We start from the raw sequence: 9,821 nt of genomic DNA, 5'->3' as shown, positions 1-9,821 counted from the left end.
ATTTTTTTTTCATTTTTTTGTTGCCATAGTTAATGCATTTCACATGTCTAGATGTGAAAAATAATAATTTGGACAATATCTGACATATTTTGAAATTTTTAAAAATCTGTCTTTTTTCCTGACCCCGGACCTTATGTGAAAACTAAGAAAATCTGAAAAGTACGAAAAAAATAAGACCAATTTTTTTTTCACTTTTTTTGCCATAGATCATGCATTTCACATGTCTAGACATGAAATAAAAAATAATTTGGACAATATCTGACATATTTTGAAATGTGTCAAAATCCGTCATTTTTCCTGACCCCGGACCTTATGTGAAAACTAAAAAATCTGAAAAGTACGAAAAAAAAATAAGACCAATTTTTTTTTTCACTTTTGTTTTGCCACAGATCATGCATTTCACATGTCTAGGCGTGAAATAAAACATAATTTGGACAATATCTGACATATTTTGAAATTTGTAAAAAAAATCAGACCAAAAACTAAAAAAATCTGAAAAGTAAAAAAAAATCAGACCAATTTTTTTTTTCATTTTTGTTTTGCCATAGTTAATGCATTTCACATGTGTAGATGTGAAAAAATAATAATTTGGACAATAATTGACAGATTTTGAAATTTTTCAAAATCTGTCTTTTTCCTGACCCGGACTTTAAATGAAAACTAAGAAAATCTGAAAAGTCTACGAAAAAATAAGACCAAATTTTTTTTTCACTTTTTTTTGCCATAGTTCATGCATTTCACATGTCTAGGCGTGATGAAAACATAATTTTCAAAAAAAATCTGTCTTTTTTTTTCCTGACCCCGGACCTTATATGAAAACTAAGAAAATCTGAAAAGTCACGAAAAAATAAGACCATTTTTTTTTTCACTTTTTTTTGCCATAGTTCATGCATTTCACATGTCTAGACATGAAATAAAAATAATTTGGACAATATCTGACATATTTTTGAAATTTTAAAAAAAACTTTCATTTTTCCTGATCCTGACCTTATGTGAAAACTAAAAAATCTGAAAAGTAAAGAAAAAAAATCAGACCAAATTTTTTTTCACTTTTGTTTTGCCATAGTTAATGCATTTCACATGTCTAGATGTGAAAAAATAATAATTTGGACAATAATTGACATATTTTGAAATTTTCAAAATCTGTCTTTTTCCTGACCCCGGACCTTAAATGAAAACTAAGAAAATCTGAAAAGTACGAAAAAAATCAAACCAATTTTTTTTTTCACTTTTTTTTGCCATAGTTCATGCATTTCACATATCTAGACATGAAATAAAAAATAATTTGGACAATATCTGACAGATTTTGAAATTTGTAAAAAAAAAATTCTAAGCATCCTGACCCGGATAAAAAATAAAAAAATCTGAAAAGTAAAAAAAAAATCAGACCAATTTTTTTTTTTTCATTTTTGTTGCCATAGTTAATGCATTTCACATGTGTAGATGTGAAAAAATAATAATTTGGACAATAATTGACAGATTTTGAAATTTTTCAAAATCTGTCTTTTTTCCTGACCCCGGACCTTATGTGAAAACTAAGAAAATCTGAAAAGTACGACAAAAATAAGACCAATTTTGTTTTCACTTTTGTTTGCCACAGATCATGCATTTCACATGTCTAGACGTGAAGTAAAACATAATTTGGACAATATCTGACATATTTTGAAATGTGTCAAAATCCGTCATTTTTCCTGACCCCGGACCTTATGTGAAAACTAAGAAAATCTGAAAGTCACGACAAAAATAAGACCAATTTTGTTTTTCACTTTTTGTTTGCCACAGATCATGCATTTCACATGTCTAGGCGTGAAGTAAAACATAATTTGGACAATATCTGACATATTTTGAAATTTGTCAAAAAAAAAACTTTTTTCCTGACCCGGACCTTATGTGAAAACTAAAAAATCTGAAAAGTAAAAAAAAAATCAGACCAATTTTTTTTTTCATTTTTGTTTTGCCACAGTTAATGCATTTCACATGTCTAGATGTGAAAAAATAATAATTTGGACAATAATTGACATATTTTGAAATTTTTAAAAAAATCTGTCTTTTTTCCTGACCCCGGACCTTTAAATGAAAACTAAGAAAATCTGAAAAGTAAACGAAAAAAATCAAACCAATTTTTTTTTTCACTTTTTTTTGCCATAGTTCATGCATTTCATATCTAGACATGAACATAATTTGGACAATCTAGGCGTGATTTTGAAATTTTAAAAAATCTGTCTTTTTCCTGACCCCGGACCTTATATGAAAACTAAAAAAATCTGAAAAAGTAAAAAAAATCAGACCATTTTTTTTTTTCCACTTTTTTTGCCATAGTTTATGCATTTCACATGTCTAGACATGAAAAAAAAAATAATTTGGACAATATCTGACAGATTTTGAAATTTGTCAAAATCTGTCTTTTCGCATCCTGACCCGGACCTTATGTGAAAACTAAGAAAATCTGAAAAGTAAACGAAAAAATAAGACCAATTTTTTTTTTTCATTTTTTGTTTGCCATAGTTCATGCATTTCACATGTCTAGCGTGAAAAAATAATAATTTGGACAATAATTGACAGATTTTGAAATTTTTCAAAAATCTGTCTTTTTCCTGACCCCGGACCTTATGTGAAAACTAAGAAAATCTGAAAAGTACGAAAAAAATAAGACCAATTTTTTTTTTTCACTTTTGCCATAGTTCATGCATTTCACATGTCTAGACATGAAATAAAAAATAATTTGGACAATATCTGACATATTTTGAAATTTGTCAAAAAAAAATTTTTTCCTGATCCGGACCTTAAAAAAACTAAAAAAATCTGAAAAGTACGAAAAAAATAAGACCATTTTTTTTTTCATTTTTGTTTTGCCATAGATAATGCATTTCACATGTCTAGGCGTGAAAAAATAATAATTTGGACAATAATTGACATATTTTGAAATTTGTCAAAATCCTGTCATTTTTTTCCTGACCCCGGACCTTATGTGAAAACTAAGAAAATCTGAAAAGTCACGACAAAAATAAGACCAATTTTGTTTTTTTCACTTTTGTTTGCCACAGATCATGCATTTCACATGTCTAGGCGTGAAGTAAAACATAATTTGGACAATATCTGACATATTTTTGAAATGTGTCAAAATCCGTCATTTTTCCTGACCCCGGACCTTATGTGAAAACTAAGAAAATCTGAAAAGTCACGACAAAAATAAGACCAATTTTGTTTTTCACTTTTGTTTTGCCACAGATCATGCATTTCACATGTCTAGGCGTGAAGTAAAACATAATTTGGACAATATCTGACATATTTTTGAAATTTGTAAAAAAAAACTTTTTCGCATCCTGACCGCCAAAAACTAAAAAAATCTGAAAAAAGAAAAAAATCAGACCAATTTTTTTTTCATTTTTGTTTGCCATAGTTAATGCATTTCACATGTCTAGATGTGAAAAAAAATAATTTGGACAATAATTGACAGATTTTGAAATTTTTCAAAAATCTGTCTTTTTTCCTGACCCGGACTTTAAATGAAAACTAAAAAATCTGAAAAGTACGAAAAAAATCAAACCAATTTTTTTTTCACTTTTTTTTTGCCATAGTTCATGCATTTCACATGTCTAGTGCGTAAAACATAATTTTGGACAATATTGACATAAAAATCTGTCAAAATCTGTTTTTTCCTGACCCCGGACCTTATGTGAAAACTAAGAAAATCTGAAAAGTCACGAAAAAAATCAGACCAATTTTTTTTTTCACTTTTTTTTTGCCATAGTTCATGCATTTCACATGTCTAGACATGAAATAAAAAAAATAATTTGGACAATATCTGACATATTTTTGAAATTTGTCAAAAAAAAACTTTCCTGCACCCTGACCTTATGTGAAAACTAAAAAATCTGAAAAGTAAGAAAAAAATCAGACCATTTTTTTTTTTTCATTTTTTGTTTTGCCATAGTTAATGCATTTCACATGTGTAGATGTGAAAAAATAATAATTTGGACAATAATTGACAGATTTTGAAATTTTCAAAAATCTGTCTTTTTTCCTGACCCCGGACCTTAAATGAAAACTAAGAAAATCTGAAAAGTACGAAAAAATCAAACCAATTTTTTTTTCACTTTTTTTGCCATAGTTCATGCATTTCGCATATCTAGACATGAAATAAAAAAAAATAATTTGGACAATATCTGACAGATTTTGAAATTTGTAAAAATCCGTCTTTTTCCTGACCCTGACCGTGTTAAAAAATAAAAAAATCTGAAAAGTAAAAAAAAAAATCAGACCAATTTTTTTTTCATTTTTTGTTTGCCATAGTTAATGCATTTCACATGTCTAGGCGTGAAAAAATAATAATTTGGACAATAATTGACAGATTTTGAAATTTTTCAAAAAATCTGTCTTTTTTCCTGACCCCGGACCTTATGTGAAAACTAAGAAAATCTGAAAAGTCACGACAAAAAATAAGACCAATTTTGTTTTTCACTTTTGTTTGCCACAGATCATGCATTTCACATGTCTAGGCGTGAAGTAAAACATAATTTGGACAATATCTGACATATTTTTGAAATTTGTCAAAATCCGTCTTTTTCCTGACCCCGGACCTTATGCCAAAAACTAAAAAAATCTGAAAAGTAACGAAAAAAATAAGACCAATTTTTTTTTTTTTTTGTTTGCCATAGATCATGCATTTCACATGTCTAGGCGTGTGAAAAAATAATAATTTGGACAATAATTGACATATTTTGAAATTTTAAAAAAATCTGTCTTTTTCCTGACCCCGGACTTTAAATGAAAACTAAGAAAATCTGAAAAGTCACGAAAAAAATAAGACCAATTTTTTTTTTTCACTTTTTTTGCCATAGTTCATGCATTTCACATGTCTAGGCGTGTGTAAAAAATAATTTGGACAAAAATTTTTGTCTTCAAAATTTTCATTTTTCCTGACCCGGACCTTATATGAAAACTAAGAAAATCTGAAAAGAAATGTGAAAAAAATCAGACCAATTTTTTTTTCACTTTTTTTTGCCATAGTTCATGCATTTCACATGTCTAGACATGAAATAAAAAATAATTTGGACAATATCTGACATATTTTGAAATTTGTCAAAAAAAACTTTTTCCTGATCCTGACCTTATGTGAAAACTAAAAAATCTGAAAAGTAAGAAAAAAATCAGACCAATTTTTTTTTTTCATTTTTTTGTTTTGCCATAGTTAATGCATTTCACATGTGTAGATGTGAAAAATAATAATTTGGACAATAATTGACATATTTTGAAATTTTTCAAAAATCTGTCTTTTTCCTGACCCCGGACCTTATGTGAAAACTAAGAAAATCTGAAAAGTACGAAAAAAAATAAGACCAATTTTTTTTTCACTTTTTTTGCCATAGATCATGCATTTCACATGTCTAGACATGAAATAAAAATAATTTGGACAATATCTGACATATTTTTGAAATTTGTAAAAAAATCCGTCTTTTTCTGACCCGGACCTTAAAAACTAAAAAATCTGAAAAGTAAAAAAAAAATCAGACCAATTTTTTTTTCATTTTTGTTTGCCACAGTTAATGCATTTCACATGTCTAGGCGTGAAAAAAAAATAATTTGGACAATAATTGACATATTTTGAAATTTTTCAAAATCTGTCTTTTTTCCTGACCCCGGACCTTATGTGAAAACTAAGAAAATCTGAAAAGTACGACAAAAATAAGACCAATTTTTGTTTTCACTTTTGTTTGCCACAGATCATGCATTTCACATGTCTAGACGTGAAGTAAAACATAATTTGGACAATATCTGACATATTTTGAAATTTGTCAAAATCCGTCATTTTCCTGACCCGGACCTTATGTGAAAACTAAGAAAATCTGAAAAATCACGACAAAAATAAGACCAATTTTGTTTTTTCACTTTTGTTTTGCCACAGATCATGCATTTCACATGTCTAGGCGTGAAGTAAAAAAACATAATTTGGACAATATCTGACATATTTTGAAATTTGTCAAAAAAAAATTTTCTCGCACCCTGACCTTATGTGAAAACTAAAAAAATCTGAAAAGTAAAAAAAAATCAGACCAATTTTTTTCACTTTTTTGTTGCCATAGTTAATGCATTTCACATGTGTAGATGTGAAAAAATAATAATTTGGACAATAATTGACAGATTTTGAAATTTTCAAAAATCTGTCTTTTTTTCCTGACCCGGACCTTAAATGAAAACTAAGAAAATCTGAAAAGACAAAAAATCAAACCAATTTTTTTTTTCACTTTTTGCCATAGTTCATGCATTTCACATTCTAGGTGATGAAATTTGGACAATTTTCATAAAATCTGTCAAAAATTTTTTCCTGACCCGGACCTTATGTGAAAACTAAGAAAATCTGAAAAGAACGAAAAAAATAAGACCAATTTTTTTTTTCACTTTTGTTTTGCCACAGATCATGCATTTCACATGTCTAGGCGTGAAATAAAACATAATTTGGACAATATCTGACATATTTTGAAATTTGTCAAAATCGTCTTTTCTGACCCCTGACCTTATGCAAAAACTAAAAAATCTGAAAAGTAAGAAAAAATAAGACCAATTTTTTTTTCATTTTTGTTTGCCATAGTTCATGCATTTCACATGTCTAGGCGTGAAAAAATAATAATTTGGACAATATTGACATATTTTGAAATTTTTAAAAAAATCTGTCTTTTTCCTGACCCCGGACCTTATGTGAAAACTAAGAAAATCTGAAAAGTACGACAAAAATAAGACCAATTTTTTTTTCACTTTTTTTGCCACAGATCATGCATTTCACATGTCTAGACGTGAAGTAAAACATAATTTGGACAATATCTGACATATTTTTGAAATTTGTAAAAAAAAAAATTCTTTTTCCTCCCCGGACCTTATGTGAAAACTAAAAAAATCTGAAAAGTAACGAAAAAAATAAGACCAATTTTTTTTTTTTTTTTTTTTGCCATAGTTCATGCATTTCACATGTCTAGGCGTGAAAAAATAATAATTTGGACAATAATTGACATATTTTGAAATTTTCAAAATCTGTCTTTTTCCTGACCCGGACCTTATGTGAAAACTAAGAAAATCTGAAAAAAAATCACGACAAAAATAAGACCAATTTTTTTTTTTCACTTTTGTTTTGCCACAGATCATGCATTTCACATGTCTAGGCGTGAAGTAAAACATAATTTGGACAATATCTGACATATTTTGAAATTTGTCAAAATCCGTCTTTTTCCTGACCCGGACCTTATGTGAAAACTAAAAAATCTGAAAAGTACGAAAAAAATAAGACCAATTTTTTTTTTTTCATTTTTTGTTTGCCACAGTTCATGCATTTCACATGTCTAGGCGTGAAAAAAAATAATTTGGACAATAATTGACATATTTTGAAATTTTTCAAAAATCTGTCTTTTTCCTGACCCGGACCTTAAATGAAAACTAAGAAAATCTGAAAAAAGTGACGAAAAAAATCAGACCAATTTTTTTTTCACTTTTTTTGCCATAGTTCATGCATTTCACATGTCTAGGCGCGTAAAAATAATTTGGAAATATTTCATAAAATCTGTTTTTTTTCCTGACCCCGGACCTTATATGAAAACTAAGAAAATCTTCACGACAAAAATAAGACCATTTTTTTTTTCACTTTTTTTTGCCACAGATCATGCATTTCACATGTCTAGGCGTGAAATAAAACATAATTTGGACAATATCTGACATATTTTGAAATTTGTAAAAAAAACTTTTTCTGCATCCTGACTTATAAAAAACTAAAAAATCTGAAAAGTAAAAAAAAAATCAGACCATTTTTTTTTTCATTTTTTTTTGCCATAGTTAATGCATTTCACATGTGTAGATGTGAAAAAATAATAATTTGGACAATAATTGACAGATTTTGAAATTTTTCAAAAATCTGTCTTTTTCCTGACCCGGACCTTAAATGAAAACTAAGAAAATCTGAAAAGTACAAAAAAAATCAAACCAATTTTTTTTTCACTTTTTTTGCCATAGTTCATGCATTTAGCATATCTAGACATGAAATAAAAATAATTTGGACAATATCTGACAGATTTTGAAATTTGTAAAAAAAAAATTCGCATCCTGACCCCAAAAAAAAAAAAAAAATCTGAAAAGTAAAAAAAATCAGACCAATTTTTTTTTTTCATTTTGTTTGCCATAGTTAATGCATTTCACATGTGTAGGCGTGAAAAAATAATAATTTGGACAATAATTGACAGATTTTGAAATTTTTTCAAAATCTGTCTTTTTTTCCTGACCCGGACCTTATGTGAAAACTAAGAAAATCTGAAAAGAATACGACAAAAATAAGACCAATTTTGTTTTTCACTTTTGTTTTGCCACAGATCATGCATTTCACATGTCTAGGCGTGAAGTAAAACATAATTTGGACAATATCTGACATATTTTGAAATGTGTCAAAATCCGTCTTTTCCTGACCCCGGACCTTATGTGAAAACTAAGAAAATCTGAAAAAATACGACAAAAATAAGACCAATTTTGTTTTTCACTTTTTGTTTTGCCACAGATCATGCATTTCACATGTCTAGGCGTGAAGTAAAACATAATTTGGACAATATCTGACATATTTTTGAAATGTGTCAAAATCCGTCTTTTTCTGACCCCGGACCTTATGTGAAAACTAAGAAAATCTGAAAAGAATCACGAAAAAAATAAGACCAATTTTTTTTTCACTTTTGTTTGCCACAGATCATGCATTTCACATGTCTAGGCGTGAAAAAACATAATTTGGACAATATCTGACATATTTTGAAATTTGTCAAAATCTGTCATTTTTTCCTGACCCGGACCTTATGTGAAAACTAAGAAAATCTGAAAAGTACGAAAAAATCAAGACCAATTTTTTTCACTTTTTTTGCCATAGATCATGCATTTCACATGTCTAGGCGTGAAGTAAAAATAATTTGGACAATATTGACATATTTTTTGAAATTTGTCAAAATCGTCTTTTTCCTGACCCCGGACCTTATGTGAAAACTAAGAAAATCTGAAAAGTCCGAAAAAAATCAGACCAATTTTTTTTCATTTTTTTTTTTGCCATAGTTCATGCATTTCACATGTCTAGACATGAAATAAAACATAATTTGGACAATATCTGACATATTTTGAAATTTGTAAAATCCGTCTTTTCACCACCCCTGACCTTATGTGAAAACTAAAAAAATCTGAAAAGTAAAGAAAAAAAATCAGACCATTTTTTTTTTTCATTTTTTGTTGCCATAGTTCATGCATTTCACATGTCTAGATGTGAAAAAATAATAATTTGGACAATAATTGACAGATTTTGAAATTTTCAAAAATCTGTCTTTTTTCCTGACCCGGACCTTAAATGAAAACTAAGAAAATCTGAAAAGTACAAAAAATAAAACCAATTTTTTTTTCACTTTTTTTTGCCATAGTTCATGCATTTCGCATATCTAGACATGAAATAAAAATAATTTGGACAATATCTGACATATTTTGAAATTTGTAAAAAAAAATCTTTCGCATCCTGACCGCCAAAAATAAAAATCTGAAAAAAAAAAAAAAAATCAGACCAATTTTTTTTTTCATTTTTTGTTGCCATAGTTAATGCATTTCACATGTGTAGACGTGAAAAAATAATAATTTGGACAATAATTGACAGATTTTGAAATTTTTCAAAAATCTGTCTTTTTTCCTGACCCCGGACCTTATGTGAAAACTAAGAAAATCTGAAAAGTACGACAAAAATAAGACCAATTTTTTTTTCACTTTTTTTGCCACAGATCATGCATTTCACATGTCTAGGCGTGAAGTAAAAACATAATTTGGACAAT

Source organism: Alosa alosa, unplaced genomic scaffold (genome assembly GCF_017589495.1).
Source record: "Alosa alosa isolate M-15738 ecotype Scorff River unplaced genomic scaffold, AALO_Geno_1.1 AALO_1.0_unplaced_1, whole genome shotgun sequence".
NCBI classification, from domain to species: Eukaryota; Metazoa; Chordata; class Actinopteri; order Clupeiformes; family Clupeidae; genus Alosa; species Alosa alosa.
The sequence above is the reverse complement of the archived record's forward strand: the minus strand, read 5'-3'. Positions refer to the sequence as shown.